The sequence below is a fragment of the Coptis chinensis genome, chromosome 6 (genome assembly GCF_015680905.1).
Source record: "Coptis chinensis isolate HL-2020 chromosome 6, ASM1568090v1, whole genome shotgun sequence".
NCBI lineage: Eukaryota > Viridiplantae > Streptophyta > Magnoliopsida > Ranunculales > Ranunculaceae > Coptis > Coptis chinensis.
The window spans coordinates 17,299,343-17,317,055 of record NC_141461.1 but is presented as its reverse complement, the minus strand read 5'-3'; the positions used below and the strand labels follow the sequence as shown (position 1 = coordinate 17,317,055).

The 17,713-nt window shown below is 38.3% G+C and overlaps 1 long non-coding RNA gene and 2 other non-coding genes across 4 annotated transcripts; 1 reads left to right on the top strand and 2 right to left on the bottom strand.

Annotated features, from left to right (window-relative positions):
* Positions 1–2,145: 2,145 nt before the first annotated feature.
* On the bottom strand, positions 2,146–2,261 carry LOC147491836 (U5 spliceosomal RNA). Its single transcript, XR_015200579.1, has one exon. It is a non-coding gene; the product is annotated as a U5 spliceosomal RNA (small nuclear RNA).
* A 7,755-nt stretch (positions 2,262–10,016) lies between these two features.
* Positions 10,017–10,128, bottom strand: LOC147491835 (U5 spliceosomal RNA). Its single transcript, XR_015200581.1, has one exon. It is a non-coding gene; the product is annotated as a U5 spliceosomal RNA (small nuclear RNA).
* A 2,322-nt stretch (positions 10,129–12,450) lies between these two features.
* LOC147491834 (uncharacterized) lies at positions 12,451–14,177 on the top strand. 2 transcript variants are annotated; one of them, XR_015199509.1, is made up of 3 exons: positions 12,451–12,527; positions 12,787–13,168; positions 13,406–13,898. It is a non-coding gene; the product is annotated as an uncharacterized LOC147491834 (long non-coding RNA). The 2 variants fall into 2 exon arrangements; XR_015199508.1 differs by lacking the exon at positions 12,451–12,527 and adding an exon at positions 13,931–14,177 and having other exon boundaries at positions 12,593–13,168; positions 13,406–13,470.
* Positions 14,178–17,713: the final 3,536 nt, after the last annotated feature.

Genomic DNA, 17,713 nt, shown 5'->3' with positions numbered 1-17,713 from the left:
AGCATTTCTTTGGAATCTGGAGTTGTGGCTCTAGATTATGTGAGGTCGAGTTAAATTTGGCCGATCCTCGACAAAACCACTTGCGGGGAGACAAGTGGTTGATCGTCGAGGGGATGGGACTTTTTGCCCTAGATAGAGGGCTTATTAACGACGGCAACCCCACCTATGTGATTGGAGATCCCATGAAGTAGGTTCAAAGGGAAAAACAAGTCACCTGCGTACGCGCCGGTATGCTATTGTCTTTCTTTGAGGCGTCCACCCTATGACTAGATAGCATTATTGTATACTTTGTATAACTTGAATAGCAATGAGAAAAGGATGAGTTATTTTACTCTTAATGGAATCCATAGTCCATTATTTTTATGAGATAGTGTATTTTAACCGCTATGTACACTTGATGGATATCCACCTACGTGAATGTAGAACTGGGTCGGTTCTTATGAGTATTCGTGCAAGTACTCTAGAGCATTCACATAACACAGTGCAACAAGAAGGGTCAAAAAAAGCCAACACCACGTAACGGGCATATAATGAAAGAGCAATGTGGGTGCATGTCCTCTATTTTACTACAAAGGGAATGTTGGTTCAAAGATTTTTTAATCCACCACTTTCAATTATTATAAGACATGTTACCCTATGACTGGTTCAAGCCCCAAAAAGCACCGGTATCTTATGCATTGTTTTTCGATTCTCTCGGCATTTTGTTAACCCATTTCTTTTGTAATATCCTATTCCAAAATAGTGGGGACTATTAGTATTTTGAAATAGTGGGGATTGTTAGAATCTCTAATGAGTATTTCAAAATACTTGTGTTGTTTAGTCCCACATTGGTGAACCACCACTAGCAAGTGAGGTATATGAGGTGATCCTCTAGCATAAGGGCGTGCCCTTAGGGTACAAAGGCTTTTGTGTTAGGAGGGAGGACTCACCCAAAGCCACACACGCGCCCGCCCGCCCCGCACCGAACCGAGCCGAGTCGCGTCATGTCGGGTTTGGGCTTGGGCTTGGGCTGATTGTCTAGTGGATAGTGGATTAGAGAGAGAGAACTCGTGTATACCAGGAGTCGTGCTGCTGCCTCTATATCGAGAGAGACAGAAGTCGTGCTGCTGCCTCTATACACCAGCGAATCCAATTCAAGAGAAAACCAGAAATCGTGAATACTCTATCAGTCTTCATCCCACTTCTCAGAAACAGAGATTCACACGAGTTATATTGTCTTTCTGCACCATTGGAAGGGGCGAAATCTTTCCTTAAGGACAGCCTAATCCGCGCCTTGGTTATTACCTTTTATTCTTTCCTTGTCTTCTATTGTTTTCTTTTATGTCACTGCCTAGAGCTCTAGTAGGATATATATTTCCCTAGTTATAGGTCTGTATAGACTTCCAGACTCAAACAGCTCCCCATCGTTAAATATCAAGTAACACAGTCCCCCGCCAAAATGAATTAACCCCTGCTCAAGCACAGTAAAGGCATCTATATATGCTACTATATGACATGCAAAAACAATCAATATAGAAGAAGAATTTTCCAATAGAATTTCGTCATATTTTGAATGTAGCATTTTTTTTCAGACCACCAAGATCCGGGACATGACCATGTAACTTTAATTTCCCCAAAACTTAGTCTACCCAGTTAACATCTTTATATTGGTTTTACCCTTATTAAGTTTTGGCTTAAACGATCCACATTAACGGTCCATACTAGTCATGTGCATTGAGCGCATTTAAGAGTACGTGTGCGCCATTGAAGATTTAGTATTTTTTTTTTTCTACATTTTTTTTGTATTTTTTAAATTTGGAGTACTTTTAATACATGCATTTGTTAAACTTCGTTTGATTTTTATTAATGATAAAAGATTTGGAGTTATGTAGTTTGAGTAGAAGAGTAGGGTTTCGATTGTTTTAAGGTGAAATGGACTTGCAAAATGTTTGAGCAAATGGGATTGTTGCCATTTTTTTTTAAAGTTGGTTGGGTTCATGGTTTTGGCGGGTGAAAAGTAACTGCCTAGTGCCTATCTCTAGTGTTGTTAATTATTCTTTTGAAATAACACCAAATATCAAAAGCAATATTTTGGCAATGCGGATATATGCCTTATTTTCATCAATATCATATTAAGTTTGGATTGGGGATTTGGGGAATTATAGGACCTTATCTTGTAAAGAGGGTCCTCCAAAAACAGGTATACTGCTTTGTGCAGCGAACACAAGGTATTCTTTATTAAAAGGCGAAAGAATAGTTCTCTCTGTGTTCACTGGGCAGTTGCATGGTTTGCTTTAGTTTTTATAAGTCCCCATTTCAGGAAGACAAAGACGGTAGTAAATGTGGGAGTTTATAATAAGAATCTAAAATAGCTTGTACTTTTTTAACTTGGTTAGACATAAACTAGGGTGCTACTGCCCACTATATTGTCCCAAAGTAGAAGTTAGTTGTTCTGAAAAGTATAGCTGGTTCTTTGGTTTTTCAAGGTTAGGATTATCAGTGGTCTGATCGAGAGTGGAAATAGTCAGGTCTCCTATAACAGTAGAAACACACTGCCTCCATGTTCATAACATGTTGCTATTCCACTCACGGGTTGTAAAAACTGTTTATTGTTGCATTCAGTTATAAGAGTCAATCCAGCCAAATTTGTTCTTAACATTACAGCATCAGTGATTAAAACATGTCACCTTAGATGTTGCACCATGACTACTATCAGTAGAACACAAAAGCAACTGGTTAAGGGGTAGGCTTTTCTAATATGAGAATGTCTGGTGGGCAAATCACCTGAAAAACAGAGCCTAACATCCAAGACTTGCTGGGCTAGTTTGGAAGTCATTGCATAACAGAGCACCTGTTGATTTGGTGCCTTGGTGGTACAAACCAGTGGGGTTCACTTAGCTTTTCGTTGTCCATGTAAAAAGGAAGAGGAATCACTGCAGCGTATACACTATGGGAGTCAGGAATGTGAGGAAGTACATCTGTACATGAACTAAGGGAAATGGCTGTCAAGCTACTGCAAAGATCATAAGGTCAAGCTCATACATCAGGAAAGTTTGGAGTGCCGCTATCATTGCCATGATTCCATGATGGTGGAAATCTGGAAATGAGGAATCGAGTGGTCTATGATGAGAGTCGGTATAACAAGAATCGATGGAAACCAAGGGTTAAAATGTTAGATACTGGATAGCTTGAGCGGACAAATTAGGTAAGGGTGAGATCCTGTGTCTGATTCTACTGCATGAATTAATTCCAAGTAAGTTCTCCCAGTAAATATGAGAACACCAGGTTTGTCTACCAATCCAAGATTAATCTGCTTGGAGTTCTTGCTATATATTGGCACGCTTTTTGTTGCTCTAAAATCTTAATCTACAATTTTTCAATCAGTTGGATCGCATTCAGTTAGGTTCTAAGCCTTAACTCGGTTCTTGTGACTCTTATCAAGTGTTGCACAACGCACAATTTCGCACAATTTTTGTAACATTTTATTGTATCATTATATAATCTACAGGTGACCAAAATTGACGTACAAACGTATTTGAGATGAAACAGGTCTGCCTTTCCAGGGAAATTTTCTAATGAGAAGATTATTGTCATAATTCGAAAGTCACTTATTCAGTGACACGCGAATAAAATGCATCATGAATTTTCAATTCTCAATCACGTAGGAGGCACATTTCCAAAATACATTTAACAACGGATGTGTATACGATTAAATGACCAGGACAACACTGCATTTCTCTACCCTTTTCAGATCGCATGTCAAGATTTTTGGTTTTAGTCTAATGCATATTCTGATCTGATTTTCAGATTATGAAAACTATAGACTGAGTCGAGCTAGACTTTAATACATGGGATATTTGAGGAAACTGACAAAGATATGAACAAGGATCACTGATAGGAGCCATAGGGCCAACACATGCCTCTTCTTCCGTAAGATTGACATATTATAGGCCATCGATTTTCATGTTTGTTTTGTGCACTTGATAATAAGTGAGTGTAGATGTTGGTTATTTTGGGACTACGACCGATGATCTATTGGATAGGAAATGGCTGCACTCTTCTTGGAATAAGAGTTGCCTACGTATCAAGTTTCTCCAAGTAAACTTGAATCAAGCCTTACGTAGTTCATCTCTCTCTATTTGTAGATGTGTGTCTGAACCGTTATGGATTGCAGATCCACCTTGTATGTTATCTTGATGATTTGTCATTATTCTGATGTTACAAAGTAAATGACTCTTTGATTATTGCGTTGACTGAGCTCCAGGATTGCGCTAGTTGATATTTTCCATGTATGGTTGTAACTGCTGTTGGTGACGACCTGGGTGTTGGGTCATTGTTACGTTCTAATGTTGTGGGACGAGCTGAGGTAAGGCATCCTGCCTTGTGGACACGTGCTCTGTAGTGTAGAACGGAGGATACTTACACAATCCCCTTTTTTATCCGTTCTGTGGACAGCGGTTGCGTGGGATAAGAACGGTTTAAAAAGTAAAGTTTGAAGGCACGTATCTGACAGATGTTTTGTTTTGAATTTAGGTATTGGGGAATGTGCGGGAACTGTTGGGCTAGATTCGTGGGCCTGGATTTATAGCGATTTGTGGGCGACTAATGATTTAAGTTTTGGGAACACGAAACGTTTTGATTGTCTCGAGGTGTTTGGCAGTTGAGGGGTTTTTGACTTGTAGAAGATTTTTGTTTGTTCACTTTTTAACGACCAAAGAAAAAAAAGTAGTTTGTAGTGAAAGTGAAAGAGAAAGAAAGAAGAAAAAAAACTTCTCATTCTTCTTTAATCATGTTTGTCTTTCCACTTTAAAAATTTGAGTTTTCTTTCTTTCTTTGATTGTGTCATGTCTATGACTAGTGATAGTATAAGTGGTGAGGTTGAAGTTGGTAAATGGAGAGAGAGAACTGTAAGTGAAGAAAGTGAAGAGAGGGTTTGTAGTGGTGATGAGGCTTCGTCGTCTTCCTCGTTGGAGACGGTGGATGAGAGAAAGCCTAAGTCGGTGAATTGTTATGCCGCTTTGAAGAGGGAATTTGGTTAGGTGAAATCCGACCTGGTCATGTACGATCTGGCTGGGGAGAAGAATGTGTATACCAACGACTACGTTCCTTAGGGTTGAGGAGTAGTTGTTTGTTATGGGCAATTGAAGGCTGGGATGAGGCTGCCCTTTTCCGTCTTACTGTGGAGGTGTTGAACTTTTTGGGGAAAGCCCTTTGTTAGCTCGTGGGGAACAGTTTGAGGGTTCTCCATGTGTTGGACTTGTTGAATGACAGGGGCTACAATATTTGTTTAAACGATGTGATTGAGCACTTTGTTTTTAAGAGATCGGGTGTTATGAACTTTAGTTTTCATGTTTATAAGGGGAAGTCTCCTGTTATTGTGGGGGTGAGCAAGGAGGACTAGATACCAATGGGTCGAGCTTGGCTGGTGGCGTTTGGCTGAATACCAATGGGTCGAGCTTGGCTGGTGCTAAAGTCTTTTTTAGGACTAGGTCGCCAGCTTGGAAAGATCTTGGGACGACCCTCTTATTGTAAGAACGTTGGATTGTTTGGTGGTACCGAGCTAGGGATATTGCGGCAGCTTCTCTACGTTCTTCTAAGAGATCCACTTCTTTTGCCAAGATGTTGTCATTGACTCCTGATTCAACAATGTCAGAACGTGTAGTTGTGATTGTGAGTTCTGATGGTATCACTGCTTCCGTTCCGAAGCAAAGTGTGAAGGGAGATTCATTTGTACTGGATCTAGCTGTTGTTCTGTATGCCCATAAAATGTTTTCTAGTTGCTCTGGTCATTGGTTTTTCTTGCTCTCCAACTTCTTTTGGAGGTTTTCTTTGATGGCCTTGTTGGTGGCCTCTACTTGGCCATTGCTTTGTGCATATCTAGGTGTAGAAAATGCTTAAGTGATGCGCCATTTTTGTAGAAATTGTCGTTGTCTTCTTAGGGTTGGTGGGGTTGATCATCTCGGCTTTGTGTGAGAGATGGTAGATTTCTTGGATTGCTCTCTCTTCTGCGCTTCTCATGACATGAGGTTTTGTCGTTTGAGGTGTCTATAATCATATTGATTATTTTGTCCTCATCTTGGTCGGAGGAGTGTTGTCTCCTGTTGTGCCTTGACCGACCTGGAGACTTAGATCGTCTTGTTGATCTACCTCTTTTTTCATTTTACGTTGTTGGGCGTGTCGTTCATTGTTCCCCGCCCCATACGTGGCGTTTGGCATCCGGCTTTGTGCCTCGGATAAACTTCGGCAAGAACTCTTTTAAATTGCCTTCCTCCACTAGGTCTTGGAGGTAGTGCTTGAGGCTCCAGCAATCATTGGTATCATGGTGGTGGAGTTTGTGGAAATGATAGTATGGACGCTCTGGTATGGCTATTACCTTGTTGATGTTTGGTTTGAAGTATGACGCTGTGTAGATCTTCTTCAGGATTTGAATTGGCATCTTGGAGAAGTTGGAGAATTCTCTCTTTGTGTATGAGGGTTTGCTGGCGTTGGATCTCTTGTTGTTGTTGTTTGAATATTGCTTGCTTTCCTTGGGATCTGGCTCGTTGCTGACTGCAAGGACCTCTTTGCCTTTGCGCTTGGCCATCCACTCTTTGTACTTGATATATTTTTCGACTCTATGATACAGGTCAACTGAGGTGTCTGGCTTGTTGCGCATGAGGGACCCTGCTAGGTCGGAGTCGTCCAGGAGGGCGTTTGTGAACGCAGAAATTGCAAAACCGTCACTGAGTCCTGACTCCAGCGAGAGTAGGTCCTTCTTAAAACGTCCTAGAAAGGCTCGGATCGTTTCGCCATGATATGAGCTTGCTTGAGCTGGAATAGAGAGTCTAGGTCGGCGCGCTTCTTTCTGTTGTGGACAAACTCTGCTACGAATGTTTTAGCAAGGCTGTCAAAGTTATTGATTGAATCTGGAGGGAGTGTGTAAAACCAGTCTATTGCTCCGGTCCTTTAAACTGTCTGGAAAAAGCTTGCACTTCAAGTAGTCGTAGTCAAGATGGCTGTATAGTGCTAGGATTTGGCTGAAGCGGGCTACGTGCTCGCCTGGGCAGGAGGTACCGTTGTACAACGGGAACTTTGGTTGAATGAACTCTAAAGGAGGTTGTTTGTCTCTGATATCTTGGATAAATGGTGATGCTTTGTATGTCTCCAGCATCTTCTGAGCGATCTGGATCGCGCTGGCTCTTTCGCTTGACTTCTCTAGTTTTTGCGCGAAGTCATCTAAACGCTGATTAGTGGTGTTGGCTAGGGATGCAACAGTGTTGTGTTCCCCTTCTTTTGTGGTGCCATTGTTGGTGTTAGAGTTGGCATTCTCTTGCATTGTCTGGTTTTCCTGTTGCAACATAATGAAGGCTTTTTGGAGTGTCTTCATCTGGTCTGCCAATGCTTGTAGGTTGGGCTCCATTATGGGTTTTGTTGACCCGGCCGTAGAAGCTTGAGAAAAGAGTGGTTGCTCTTTTCTTAAGGAAACGAACCGGCAGACGGCGTCAATGTAGATGTTGATTATTTTGGGACTACAACCTGATGATCTGTTGGATAGGAAATGACTGCACTCTTCTTGGGATAAGAGTTGCCTACGTATCAAGTTTCTCTGGGTAAACTTGAATCAAGTCTTACGTAGTTCATCTCTCTCTATTTGTAGATGTGTGTCTGAACCGTTATGGATTGCAGATCCACCTTGTATGCTATCTTGATGATTTGTCATTATTCTGATATTACAAAATAAATGACTCCTTGATTGTTGCAGTGACTGAACTCCAAGATTGCGCTAGTTGATATCTTTTCATGTATGGTTGTAACTGCTATTGGTGACGACCTGGGTGTTGAGTCGTTGTTACGTTCTGATGTTGTGGGATGAGCTGAGGTAAGACATCCTGCCTTGTGGACAGTCGTTATTACGTTCTGATGTTGTGGGACGAGCTGAGGTAAGACATCCTGCCTTGCGGACACGTGTTCTATAGTGTAGAATGGAGAGTACTTACAGTGAGTTTAGTGAAACTCAATTCCTATTTGCTAAGAAGCAGTATGACATAGAGGAAAATAGCCCATTTGCTTTTAATAAAGTCTTACAACCAAGTGACTCATAGACATAGAGAATTACCAAATTGATAATTCGCCGAGATCTAAATCACAAAGGTCCACCTCCTCTGTGAAGAGAGAAGAGGAAACTGGTTGAAGCCCTTTGTAGCTGGCGGAATGAAAAACTTACACGTGAATAGGAGGTAATTCTATTGATGGAATATTGTAAGAATCGGCTGGTTGGGTGGGTTAGTGAAAAACATTTATCTGTATCGATGGAACCATAGTACAAAATATGTGTCGAGCTAATATATCGGATAGCTCAAAATCTGATATTTTTGGTAGATATATCCACAATATTTGCAATTAGCAATATCCGGTCTGTTAATATTTGTTGATATATCCATTATATTTGCGGATGTCTTAATATAATATATTTCCACAAAAGAGAATATATTTCCGATACATATCTATAAAACAGAAAACAATATTTTGTCATATTATGATATTTTGTACTATGGATATATCTACCAAAAATATCCCATATATAAAGCACCGGGTAGAGTTAAGAACAAAACAATTTTGTTTGGATTGTGTACCTGGGCTTGAGTTCTAGTGGGCAACACATTGGGCGGTCAATAAACTATGGAATGCTGTCGTTGCTCAATTAACACAAATTAACATGTGTCCTCTTGATTCGTGTCAAGTGATGTTGGCTCTAACCGTTAAGTGATATTGTTTTCAATCTCTTCAAACTTAATAGTCCGCTCTTCGTGAATTTATGATTCAAGGCATCCATGGTTTGATTCTTATGCTCTTCATGACTTGATTTTTTAGAAGGAATAAACTCTATGACTTCTCTCTTCCTATCTAACTCTGCTTCTTCCTATCATGGTTGAATCCAAACAAACAATTGAATTGATCCATTAGAAACCAATGTATCGAGGTAATTTTGATAATATATTGAAATATCACAATTTATCAAGATTTCTTCCGGATAAATTGAGTTTCTCATACCATGAATGATATCATGTGTTAGGGGGTGAACTTATATACTTCAACTGTGAGAATATTAGCACCCTAAATCAATTGGGTTCGGAGATACAAACCTTATTATGAGTACGATGGAATGGGTGCCTACGAGCTCTTATTCAATCCGATTCTCATTTATCATTAGAAAAATGGGGTCAAGTTATATGTTTAATATTTTGTCTTAAAATGTATTACTCCTAATAAACGGTTGTTTCACTACTTTGTATTAGGCCAAGTCTAATAGTGTCATCCCACCAAATATGACGAAAATTGTGATTCAATAGTGCGTTAAAACACCAACCCGTCAACACTATCGCTATTAATCTACCTACATATAGAGCGAGTTTTAGCAGAATGGCGTATGCTCTATATGCTACTAACAATGGCGGGCAGAAAATAAAGCCCAACATAATTGATTTTCAATAATCTAATTTAGCCAAATTTACTTTTCTATCCGTGAGGAAGAAATAGAGAGTGAGGTTGGAGGGGTAAAATGGGGAGTTGGGAATTTAATTTAGTCAAAATGTGTCAATTTCCCCACACTCCTTTGTTGATGGCGGCTTGGGTGGTTGTCAAATTTAAAGTTTTCTCTACACGCCTAGATCAGTGGCGGGTGGGAGAAAAACCATTGGGTCGAAAAACGCAAACCCAGTAACTGTAGCAACTAAAAGTCTAAACAGGGAAACCGGCATCCTGCATTCATGCCAATTGCCAAGCAATCATATGGATACGATGAGCATGTTGTTTCCTATTCTCAATAGCCACAGAACTGAAGAATTATAATCAAAATTCATTCCATTATTTAATCAAAATTCATTCCATTATTTGAGTCTTGGTGCATCACACTCGTTGCAATTCCTTCCATTAACAGAATTTGGTAAATCTTCACGGAGGTTGAGATCTCCACTCAACCCAGCCCAAGAAGTACAAATAATCAACCTGCGGGCTTTTCTCTCCATTTGGGAGTGCCTGAAGATTTGAAGGTGTTTATAGGACTTCCGATTGGCAATCCTCCGAAAATAGGCGTATGCTGCTTTGTGCAGCTAACACGGTGCTCTTTAGCAAAAGCGAACGAATAGTTCGCTGTGTGTTCACCGCGCAGTTGCGTAAATTTAATAATGTTGCTCCACGGTTTATACTAAATGTTACTTTGAACTTGTGCTTTTTCGCCAATGTGGGACTAAACCTTTTTAGCTATTTTGTGCACTTTGTGGCCTGTGCTGTGGAATTAAGTTCTATCCTTTCTCTCGTGGAGAGGATTAAAAGAAAATTTTACCAATACTTGTACTGTTTTCTTACAATTTTGTACCCGTTTGATTCTATTCTAAATCTTAAAATGGCAGAAACTTACGTAATTGATGCTGGCTTGATCACCATACCTTCAACAAATCCACAATACATGGTGCATTATGACTTGTGCAAGCACAGAAGTGAGAACTTGTTGGACACCAATCAGAGTTTCGATGGAACTTCTCTATAGTCTACACTCTACACTAATGCGTTGCTTAAAGTGAAAACCCAGCATCAAGAAAGACCAATGAACCTCAGAAGGAATAACAAAACCAGCGAGCAACCCAATAATAAACATATATAATGAACAGTGGAGTGGGAAGTCCAAACTTGAGTTTCTGATTAATTTTTCCTTTTTTTTTATCTTTAATCGGTAAAAAAGTTTCTGAATAATATTTGGTGATCTTCTATCTGTAACAGTCTTTTTCTAATGTCTCTCAACTAGTTAATTGAGTGAATTTGGTAGAAGCGTAGAACCTTTTCATCATTATTTAGCTTTCAAATAAGAAAAAGACAACCTAATATCAATAGCATCTAAAACCATTATTGCACAGTGGCGAAAATGCTCATATGCAATTTCAGGAGGCCACGTCAGCATAATTTTTAAGTAGGTATCCAAAATTAATTAAAAATCAGGACAGTATTTTGATTATTTACGAATTAGTCCCTATTAAAAAGTATACCAAACGTTGGATTAGCTTGAGATTGGTTATATGTTTTCGAGATCCATAAAATGATGAGAAAACAATTACGCGCGAATCAAAATTATGATTCGTGATATACCTAAGGAATATTAAAACGCAAAAAATGATTCCAAAAAAAAAAAAAACCCGAGTAAGCCTCAAACTACACTACTGAATTAGGGTGGGCAATGGGGGGTCGGGCTAGTCTGCCCTAAACATTTAAAGCCCTAGGATATTAGGGGGAGATTCGGCCCTACCCTAAAGTGAGCATAGAGGGTCGGTCGGGCCGGTCACAAGTCTAAATCTCAAGCCCGACCACGACCCTAGCCCTCTTTTAAGGGCTTTTAGGGTCGGGCTTTTAGGGCGGGCCTATATATTTTTCTTTTTTTTTACTACATCGGTTTAAAACTCATTTATATTACAAAATGTACAATAATCTACAAACTCAAAGTCCAACCAATCTAGTAATAATCAGTATAAGTCCAAAAATTTAAAATGCACATCCACAATCTAATGAACTCAAGTAAAGAGTTGAATTTGTTCTTCCTTGTACTCAAACCTCACTAAAATTACATTTAACATTGAAATACATAGACAAATAATTATATTATCATTTTAAAGGAAGAAGTAATAGATATAAAGAAGAAACATAATAGTTTTGGTTAAGGGTCATGGAAGTTGTTAAACTATTTGTAATATCATAAATTATTTCTATAATAGATTCAAACAAATATAATATTACCTTTCTTCTAATTTAAAAGTGATTCAAGTTTTGTATATGGAAATGAAAATATTGACTTTTGAACAAGTGATGGAGAAAGGTTTGAGATTATAAATGTCATTTTCCCGACAAAGGGTGTTTTTGGTTTTATGTTACAAATGTCCGCATTTCGTATTTTGCTTTAATGGTGTGGAAGGAAACCTTTAGTTTTAGACTTAGCTTGGATGTGAATAAAAATATAATTTAGAAGAAATAAGTGAGAAAAGAAATTGAGAATAATAAGTTATGGACTTTGACTTGATGATAAAAGGAATAAAGTCTTATTTTTTATTAAAAGCTAGTGCTCATTGTTCTTCATCAAATTAAGTTGACAAGTTTTTGTTATATAAAACAAGTTATTGGAAGTACCACTTGGGTGTAAGTGATAAATTACAAAGGACAATGTTATTTTAATTGAAAATATTTAACAAAAGAGTTGGACAATTATGGTATGTATTTATAGTGAAAGTATGAAACAGGGGCGGTTCTTGGTTAGGGTCGAGCCTATGTTTTAGAATCTTAACCCAAAAAGATTCCAAGGGGGCGGCCGGGCCGCCCTAAATGAGGGGCTTTAGTTGTGAGGGCTTTATAAGGGTCGGTCGGTCAGAGCCGGGTTAGGGTCGTTAGGGCCAAATTCCCACCCCTACTACGAATCCTCAAAAAACGAAAAACCTTCACCTAAAATAGAAAATCTAGGGTCACCTCCTCTCCTAAAAAATATGCATGTAAATTAATCATCTTCAATCCGCCCCGCATCTTCTTCCTTGAAGGTACCCTCTTTTTTCATTTTTCATTTTTAATTTAAACCCATTGGCAACTTATAAATCAAGTTCACCGAGATTTCACAAGGTTAATCATTATATTATGATTATGATTATTTTTATTTTCTTCTACCGAGTTGGTTGATGAAAAACTTATGATGCAAAATGAAGTATAAAAAAACCAATAAAAAATAAATTCCAGAAAAAAAGGGATACACCTCACCTTATCATTGCATTATTCTTTAATCAATTGATTTTTTCCATTCAGTACTATACGTGTTCTTCAGCTCATTAGAGTGCGTAACTAATAAAAGCGAATACTTTGTTTTAATTATTTTGATATTCACTCAAGCACGTGGCATATGGAATGACGTAGTCGTTAAGGTATGGCTAATTTAGATGATTCATTTTTATAATGTAGTATGAACAATGGCATGAACTGACATTGCTGATGTTCACTTGACTGTAAAGGTGTAGAAATCAAGGTTATGTGAGTCGGGATTTTGGTTAGTTGCATTATTTTTCAGTATACCTAATTCCAATTGGATGCTTCTTCCGGACCTCTGACAACTCAGCCAAGGCATCCTCTTCAAGATTCATGGATTTGATTATCTCAACACAGTACCAAACAACTTATTTGGGTAACAGAGGTGCATTTGACTAACTTGGTTTCAGGTTTTCTTTTAATTTTAATGTCGTCATGCAAGTAATTTGATTAGTTATCCTTATTAAAGGAAATATATCTACATATTTTCATTGGAAGTTGGTTAACAGACATTTGACGTGTCAATGTCTTATAGGTGGAATTCATGTTAGGTCTTGAAGTTTACTTGGTTGAATTAGGATTTGCTATGAAAATTGTCATAATAATGATAATCTTGGTGCAGACAAACAAACTTTGAGGGAGCTCAATCTTTGATAGACTTCACCAGGACTCAAGCAAGTATTGTTGGTATTGCTTGCTTCATTTTTTTACTTTTTTATTTTATGTGTGTGTATCATTCATGTTAATATATCACATGTTAGTACGATATGCAATATATTATTATATGTACCAATTAGAAAGAAATCTGATTGATTGACTTTTTGTCCCTTTTATGAGGTTTTTAAATGGCTATATTATATCATTATACCGTCCTGATGTTATGCCTGATTCTAGCACTTGAGAGACGTAGTTAAAGATCCTTTTACATTGAATGGACCTTACAAGTGAATTTGTTTTGGAATAGAGGAGTATACAAAGGGATTTTTAAGTTAATCCTACCTTATAGGTAACAGGTTCGAATGATACATTGTTGCATATATAATATTGGAAAGAAATAAATAGGTATTTTAGCCAACATAATTTGGTTATTCAATTCACTGATTCACAATAGTGTTCATCAATGCCATGTTTTTTGCTATTCAAAAAGAGAATATAGTTGATGTAAACCAGAGGCGGCGTAGCCTTGGTGGCACATGATTGAATGTAAGGTGGAGAAGGAGCTCTATCGCTAAATAAGAACGAAATTCTCCAATGAAGAGGATGAACACTCATTCAAATGTCAATTTGGTTGAATTGGGAAATGAGACAATCAAGGAGGATGATTGAGCCATTTTGCTGGAAGAGGCCTTACAAAATCCACATCGGCATGGTTTCAAAGTTCAACAACCAAGGCAAACTTAATCAGGTTTCTATACTTTAGATGAATGAATCATGAATCTATCCTACACTCTACAAAATTTTGCTAAAAATATTTCTATTTTATTTGATGGGTTTTTAGAGATTTGGGTATCTGTTTGTTAATGGCATGGTAACATTATGATACCTTTCAAGTTTTAACTGTGGAAATTGATAGAATAGTGAGCTGTAGCAAGCCATTTGCTAATGATAGATTGCATATTGAGCATCTTATGGAGAAAAATCACATTGAGGTATTGTCAATGAGCAGGGTTTACGTCGGTGTTTAGCACTTGATAGATATTGGAAAGCGGCGATTAAGGGTAGAACTTGGACACCGATAAATATTTCTGCTGCATTGCCTATAGTTGAAGCCCAATGGAACTCTGAATTGAGAAAAAGTAATCCCTGAGAATGGGCAACCACAGAGAAGTGGCCAGTATCTGATGAACATGAGCGAAAGGACTCCCTTGAACTCATTCAAAAGCTTCTGCAAGGTACAAATTTGGCAGCAGAACATATGGACATGGTGATTGAATACACTATGAAAAATATAGAAGATCTTCATCCTGGTCTAAGGGACAAATTTCACCAAGTCGGCTTGGACAAAACACAATTCTGCATCTACATGCTGGGAGCATATGAACTTGACACTGTCCATGAATTTTTTAAGGAGCTACAAGAATTATATAAGAACAACAGTGCAATTTATAAAATTCCCATTCCTATAACCATGGATCTAATTGAAGGTAGAAGTCTCCTTAACGGTGACTCCTTATGTCTCCTTTTTGGGAAAAATTCACTTCAAGGCGGAAGTACTTCGGGAACATACACTGAGAAGAGTTCACATATTGATAAAAATGCTTCATCGGCAACTTATGCTCCCCGAGATAGATGATTGTACCACCCAAAGGCGATGTTGCAAACAGTTTGAAAAAAAATTAACGTTTCCACAATTGGGACAGGTCCAATCACTATCACAGATTGTATCTGGGAAATGTTTATGTACAAGAAAAACTAAGTTAGCGATGGCTGATTTAAGAAAACTGTAGATATAAAATTTCCAATTCCGAGTACACAACTTATTGAAAACCTACCTGCAGACTTTTTTGGGGGGGTCTCATTTGGAAACACACTTTGTCTTGCACCCTGCACCACAATATCAAGAGTGCTCCATATCAAAGATGGATGATTTAGGAGATTTAATTTGTTGTCTGTTGATAACATTAGTGAAATACTTTGTAAGAAACTGAATAAACGATTGTAATGAATAAACGAGTTAAGAGGGATTATTAAGTCATCTGGAGATGATTTTCAATTCATATTGGACCCGGCGAGAGAACAACTCGAGTAAGAAACAACTTGGTCAGTAGGAGAATGAGGGTCGTGTTGAGTTCCTCTTCCACCGCTTCGTGAGTAGTTTAACTATAGAATCTTAACTGGTGTTAATAAGTGGGTGCAATGGGTGAATTGTTCAACATTGTCTATGCTGTCAAGAGGTCATTGCATACATTATCATTCTGTACACTTCTAAATGGGGCAATTATTGGTTTAAGTTGCACATGGCCAAGTTATATCAATTCATTTTTTCTTATAGTATGGCATTGTGGGAGTCGTGACTACTCCCCATTTTTCAAATGCACTCTTATTCCTAAAGGAGAACCTAATAGGCAAAACATAAATAGAATAGAACACCTAAGAAGCATAGATCTATGTGGAAACTTTCATGACATGAGGAATTGACAAGTATGTACTTCAGAGAACAAAATCTGATTCACTCGATACAGTATCACCAGTTTTCAATCATATAGCTCTTAATTTATATATTTTGTACGCCTCGCGATATTGATTTAGTTTCATTTGTTTTGCGGGATCACGAGGGTCTCTTCCGTGTATTCTTGGCCCACGAGGCTGCGGGGCAAGTATTATTTGCTATGTTGACTAACAATTCATTTCGCTATTTGAATGTCGAGGATGATTTGTGGTATATTTGCTTTACAGGGATTGTTGAGAGTGTTGGAAAAGGAGTAACTCAAGTTTAAATTTGGTGACCATGTTATACCCGTCTGACACAAGCATGTTATGCCATGTAGATGATAGTCATAACTAGTAATTGGTAACTGGGTTACCCGTCTGACACAAGCATGTTATGCCATGTAGATGATAGTCATAACTAGTAATTGGTAACTGGGTTACCCGTCTGACACAAGCATGTTATGCCATGTAGGTTCGAGATTGGGGCTATTTTCGATACATAATAATTCTAAGAGCTGTATTAGTTTATGCAAGTTATAGTCGCTTAAAGTTGTGGTATCGTTAAAGCCGTATTTTGCCTCTCTTTATATTTTAACTTGTGGGTTGTCGTTAGAATTAGTAACCTCACAATATATAAATCTATGTTGCAGGTTCAAGTGGTGGTTGTTAAATTGAATACCTTGACATCCATGAGAGCATAACACCCCATGTTTTAGTTCTCTTATTTTCATAATAATAATAATAATGAATAATATATAAAATAATATAGGATAACTATCAGTTAAGGATAAGAGTCCCGTAACTAATAGATAAGGGTTGTCCTTGTTTTTCGGTGAGTTTTCTCACGTAGAGTTTTGGAAAAAAACACAGCGAGGGTTTTAGAAAAAGAAAATGGGAGTTTTACTGACAGCAGAAAAGGAAGTTTTTCTGGTAGCTGGTTGATAGTCGGAGCGCGCTAAAGGTGAGTAGCTATTTTGCTATTTCACCGGAGTTATAGTTTTCGTATATCGGTATACTGGTCTAATGTTTCTGTTTTTTTTATACTGTTCATTATATTGTTTTTATTCGACGTCGTGGTGTCGAGTGATTAAAACTCTTTGGAGCTTTGTTCATGGAGGCGCCAGCCCATGAATCCTACGGCCATTATATTATGTTGTTGGGTTTTGGGGTATTTTGTTGGTTGAAATTGGTTGATGGACGTCGGGAGGTAGGATTGGGAACTGTTGGAGCTTGAGAAGGCTTTAATGGTGCGAACGCGCCATTATTGCGGATCTTGGGGGGGCGATTTTGTAGTTTGAAATGTTTATGATGTTGTTTTTGGGTTGGATTTATGTTTGGTTGAGTGGGGGCTTGACAGAGGTGCTTTTGAAGCTTGGGTGACCATTAATGGTGGCCGAAAATTGTAGATCTAGGTTGAGAAGAGTTTTGATTTACTAATATTTGTTGTTTTCGTTTTCATTAAAGTTGTATGGGTTGGTATGGGGATCGAAACCGTGGGGTCAAAATGGGTGGTCGATCGGAATTGGTGGTGGCCGATTTTGGTGGTGGCTGTTGGAGAAGATGACACTGTTCATCTTAGTTGGGCCTTGGGCCTTGGTTGGTTTTGTTTTGGGCCGACTATTTTGTTTGGTTGGGCCGGTTTGTTTTGTTTTGATTGGGCCCGATTAGGTTCTAAATTGTTGGGCCACTTCTAATATTTGTTTTGTTGGGCCAGTTTCATTTGTTTTGATTGGGCCGGTTTCAGTTTAATTTTCGGGCCGAATCCAATTATGTTTGGGGG